This window comes from Polyodon spathula, chromosome 1 (genome assembly GCF_017654505.1).
Source record: "Polyodon spathula isolate WHYD16114869_AA chromosome 1, ASM1765450v1, whole genome shotgun sequence".
Classification (NCBI taxonomy): domain Eukaryota; kingdom Metazoa; phylum Chordata; class Actinopteri; order Acipenseriformes; family Polyodontidae; genus Polyodon; species Polyodon spathula.
The window spans coordinates 109,569,381-109,575,380 of record NC_054534.1 but is presented as its reverse complement, the minus strand read 5'-3'; the positions used below and the strand labels follow the sequence as shown (position 1 = coordinate 109,575,380).

Here is a 6,000-nt window from a genome sequence, read left to right as displayed (position 1 = left end):
GAATAAAGCTAGCAGATGTCAGACAGTGCTCTGTTCTGTTTAACATGTCTAGTTGGAATAAAGCCAGCAGGATCCAGGCAGTGCTCTGTTCTGTTTAACACATCTAGGAATAAAGCCAGCAGGATCCAGGCAGTGCTCTGTTCTGTTTAACGTGTCTAGGAATAAAGCTAGCAGATACCAGGCAGTGCTCTGTTCTTTTGAACACGTCTTGATGGAATAAAGCCAGCAGGATCCAGGCAGTGCTCTGTTCTTTTGAACACGTCTTGATGGAATAAAGCCAGCAGGATCCAGGCAGTGCTCTGTTCTATTGAACACATCTTGATGGAATAAAGCTAGCAGGATCCAGGCAGTGCTCTGTTCTATTGAACACGTCTTGATGGAATAAAGCTAGCAGGAGCCAGGCAGTGCTCTGTTCCGTGTTCACCACGAAAAAAATACAGCCTTAACTATAACCAATCAGAGTGCCAACTAAACATCCCTTGAAGGGGGCCTGAGAAGCACACTTCTTGCAGGGTAGATGTGTACAGTAAGACACAGCCCACTTCATTAGGATTAGTATATGCGAGGAGTGCGTGATCACTGTCCTCGAGGGCCAGATCAGTCCAGGTCTTTGTTCCACCTAAATCTCAGCCAGAGGATTTCTAATCTATCAAGGGCAGTAACAATCTAGGAAAACCTGGGGACTAATTTACCCATGTGATCCAATTAACGATAACACTTTAAAATAATGGCTGCAAGTTCATAATGAATTCCAACTGAATAGCAGAGGAATAACACCTGAGTATCTTCGGCACTGACTCTGAGCTCTGAAGTAATTCATTTTAAATGCAGCCCTGTTAATTCATGTGGGTTTAATTGCCATTATTTTTTCCATGTTTCTTTGTAACAAGTGCGGTTGAGCCCATGTATAATGCCTGCATTCATGGATGAATGAACACCCTGGGTGAGAACCAGGGGATGAATTAGTGAAGAATAAACAGGGAATTCATTAGGAATGGATGGCGAGGAAAGGGGAACTGAAATATTTTAAAATCACAATTAACAGGGCTAAATTGAAAATGAATTACTTCAGAACTCAGAGGAAGTTCAGAAGAGATTCAAATGTTATTCTTGTGCTATTCACCTTGAATCCATGATGAACTTGCTGCCATTATGTTAAACTAGTACCAAATTAGTCATGTACTAAGTGTAGACAAAGTCTTTATATATCTCTTTGTGTTACTTAGACTTTCTGGAGTTTCCTATCTCAAAAACAAAATGCGCCTTACTGGTAAACAGCACCTGCTTCTTTGTATTTCCACTCCCACTTGAACGAGACTTTTGAGTTCTTTGAAGCTAGCGCTGTGTACTGTATCACAGGTAATCTGATGCACAGTATCAGCTCCTCAAATCTTTTATCACTAATTATCTTGATCTCTTTGAACCTGGAGGACTCTGGACCTGAAGGTCAGGATTTGTGCACCCTTGCTGCTCTGCACCTCCATCGAATCCTGGGTCCTGTTCCCAGAAAAGCCGCCGATTCCCTGTGCCCCGAGGTACAAGGTACTAAACCTCCCTGTACCAGGGTCCCAGTCCAGCTTAAAAGCTGTGAAGAGGCTTGGGGAACTCAGAAACAAGACAGTATCCATGTGTTTGTCTATCATGGGAAAATCTGAATAATTAATTTGTTGTTTTATTGGGAAGTAATCGCACTGTGTCATTGCTGCATTGCCTCGATGTTTGCTTCCTGGCTTGTTTACAGAACATTGCGTACTGATTAAACAGCTGCAGGCCTCATCCCTGTTTCTGCGTGTGCCAGTGTTCATGTGTCAGGGTTTAGTGGAGGCTCTGTATTGATCTGCCTGGGGCAGAGCACAGTTGAAAGGCTCTACTGTGTCCCTGCTTCACAAAGGAGTCTTTGAGTTCTGGAGCACAGTGCTTGAACCGCCTATCTGTTCTCCATCCCTCAGAGTTGCATGGAGCTCTTTTATGGGCTTGTGCTGCTTTACTATGCTCGTGTCTTTCGACGTCCATTCATTTTCGTAGTGCACTTGTGATATCAGGGCTTGCAAGCAAAGCAAACCTATTTGGGGAGGTGGTGTGACCACAGTGTCAGGGAAGGAGCGATAATCAATTGCAATGTTATCGATGATAATGACCAATAATCTGCTCAATACACAGGATTTTGTGGGAGTCAAACATCCAACAGTGCAAAGGGGGTCTCTTATTTATTTATTTATTTATCCAAGGCAAATATATTTCTAATTTTAAAAGTGTATGCCTGTTCCAATGATTTACAGACTTGTTGTTTAGATCAGTCGATGAGACCCCTTCAGCCCATAGACGAACATTTGTTAAGGGTGTCTTTTCATTGACATTAAAAAAGATAATTGAAATGATGTGTAAGTACACAGGTATTTACTAAGTAACTGTTATGTTAATAATCAGTAATTAGCCTGATTTTCAAAAGGTGTAGAGGGAAAAACAAGTTGCAGAACACCTTTGCGACTCCAGATAAGTTACAAAATTTATTTTCTAAAATTGTACAGGTCAGTGGTACAGTGGAATTTTAGGCTTTGCACTTTTTGGAAAACACACTCACATCACAGCTTGTTAAGCAATTGAAATTGATAATTGGTTCTATTTTGTAAATAACGCCTTATTTTCAAAAGGTGCAAAACACCAAAATACACTTGCTAATTAAGACATGCCACATGTCTTATTTAAACTGCGATCGCTGACAACGGAGAATATCGAAGCACTTCCAATTTTTCGACTGGAGCTCGAGAGGGAAGGGATGAGGAAAAATGACCCCGCACTCAACCCAGAACACTTCATCCCTGTCAGACAATTCTAGATCTAACTGTAAAACAAGTTCTGCGTAGATACAGATTGGATACAGGCACTATAACAGCACAGTGTGATCTGCTTGAGTCTGATTTAGAATCACAAACAGCCTGCAGTCATGCTATACCTGTAAAGGTTACAGGTGCCGTCCTTGCTCAATGTATTATCACAGATGTAGTACCCTGGCTCGTGCCACGACTCATTTATTGTGGAGAACAACGCCTTGTTCAGAAAATTCCAACAGGGGCTTATAAGTGGAGGCTGACTCATTTTAGAGTATATGAAATACACAATTAACATGTGAACATTCGAAAACAGCTGGGTGTTTTTAGAGCATTTGACTGCACCAGGGAGCCCCCTGGAGTGCATCTGTAACGAGGGGTTTGATTTGAGGTGACAGATGGGTCAGGAGCCTATTAGAATAGCGGCAGGGGTTTCCATAGCAAAAGAAAGGGGGTGTTCGGCCAGGCTGTCGCCACCAATACTATTCATTCAGACCGGACCAAATAACGATACATGCAGGGGAAGAGAAACAATTATAATTATAACATAATTATACAATTATAACAAAACTAAAAAGAAAACACTTCAAACAAACTCCAAACACCATCGAATGAGGAACTACTACCACTACTACTACTACTAATAATAATAATAAAAATAATAATAATAATAATAATAATAAATGCCGCTGTGGCACTCTTTCAAAGGGCAAGGCTACAAGAGAAGAGAATTGCATGTGAATTACGTTGTTTCTTCCCTTACTCCATGAATGAAATGTCTGTGTTACAGAGCACACACGCACAGTCGGCTTCATGAGCGGTGACAAAAGCATTCAGTGGATTCCTGAAGCCCACTCGTTAAATGTCATGTCAGCTGAGGAGGTGGTGTGATCTCTATATACCACAGCACCTCCATCTCTTGTACTTACTGTATGGATATTTATTCAGATGTGATCTCTATATACCACAGCACCTCCATCGCTTGTACTTATTGTATGGATATTTATTCAGATGTGATCTCTATATACCACAGCACCTCCATCGCTTGTACTTATTGTATGGATATTTATTCAGATGTGATCTCTATATACCACAGCACCTCCATCTCTTGTACTTACTGTATGGATATTTATTCAGATGTGATCTCTATATACCACAGCACCTCCATCGCTTGTACTTATTGTATGGATATTTATTCAGATGTGATCTCTATATACCACAGCACCTCCATCTCTTGTACTTACTGTATGGATATTTATTCAGATGTGATCTCTATATACCACAGCACCTCCATCGCTTGTACTTATTGTATGGATATTTATTCAGATGTGATCTCTATATACCACAGCACCTCCATCGCTTGTACTTATTGTATGGATATTTATTCAGATGTGATCTCTATATACCACAGCACCTCCATCGCTTGTACTTACTGTATGGATATTTATTCAGATGTGATCTCTATATACCACAGCACCTCCATCGCTTGTACTTATTGTATGGATATTTATTCAGATGTGATCTCTATATACCACAGCACCTCCATCTCTTGTACTTACTGTATGGATATTTATTCACATGTGATCTCTATATACCACAGCACCTCCATCGCTTGTACTTATTGTATGGATATTTATTCAGATGTGATCTCTATATACCACAGCACCTCCATCGCTTGTACTTATTGTATGGATATTTATTCAGATGTGATCTCTATATACCACAGCACCTCCATCGCTTGTACTTATTGTATGGATATTTATTCAGATGTGATCTCTATATACCACAGCACCTCCATCGCTTGTACTTATTGTATGGATATTTATTCACATGTGATCTCTATATACCACAGCACCTCCATCTCTTGTACTTACTGTATGGATATTTATTCAGATGTGATCTCTATATACCACAGCACCTCCATCGCTTGTACTTATTGTATGGATATTTATTCACATGTGATCTCTATATACCACAGCACCTCCATCTCTTGTACTTACTGTATGGATATTTATTCAGATGTGATCTCTATATACCACAGCACCTCCATCTCTTGTACTTACTGTATGGATATTTATTCAGATGTGATCTCTATATACCACAGCACCTCCATCGCTTGTACTTATTGTATGGATATTTATTCAGATGTGATCTCTATATACCACAGCACCTCCATCTCTTGTACTTACTGTATGGATATTTATTCAGATGTGATCTCTATATACCACAGCACCTCCATCGCTTGTACTTACTGTATGGATATTTATTCAGATGTGATCTCTATATACCACAGCACCTCCATCTCTTGTACTTACTGTATGGATATTTATTCACATGTGATCTCTATATACCACAGCACCTCCATCTCTTGTACTTATTGTATGGATATTTATTCAGATGTGATCTCTATATACCACAGCACCTCCATCTCTTGTACTTACTGTATGGATATTTATTCAGATGTGATCTCTATATACCACAGCACCTCCATCTCTTGTACTTACTGTATGGATATTTATTCAGATGTGATCTCTATATACCACAGCACCTCCATCTCTTGTACTTACTGTATGGATATTTATTCAGATGTGATCTCTATATACCACAGCACCTCCATCTCTTGTACTTACTGTATGGATATTTATTCAGATGTGATCTCTATATACCACAGCACCTCCATCTCTTGTACTTACTGTATGGATATTTATTCAGATGTGATCTCTATATACCACAGCACCTCCATCTCTTGTACTTATTGTATGGATATTTATTCAGATGTGATCTCTATATACCACAGCACCTCCATCTCTTGTACTTACTGTATGGATATTTATTCAGATGTGATCTCTATATACCACAGCACCTCCATCTCTTGTACTTACTGTATGGATATTTATTCAGATGTGATCTCTATATACCACAGCACCTCCATCTCTTGTACTTATTGTATGGATATTTATTCAGATGTGATCTCTATATACCACAGCACCTCCATCGCTTGTACTTACTGTATGGATATTTATTCAGATGTGATCTCTATATACCACAGCACCTCCATCTCTTGTAGGTGATATTTATTCAGGCAGAAAACCATGCAAACACTTTTTATCATGTAGGTACTAGACCTCCCACCTTTTCTACTCCATTCACTGTTAAACGAGCAATTCCGTTT

At 39.7% G+C, this 6,000-nt stretch overlaps 1 protein-coding gene across 1 annotated transcript in view; it reads left to right on the top strand.

Annotated features, from left to right (window-relative positions):
- Positions 1-6,000, top strand: part of znf638 (zinc finger protein 638) — a 96,163-nt gene that overhangs the window by 1,401 nt on the left and 88,762 nt on the right. The gene's annotated exons all lie outside the window — the stretch shown is intronic.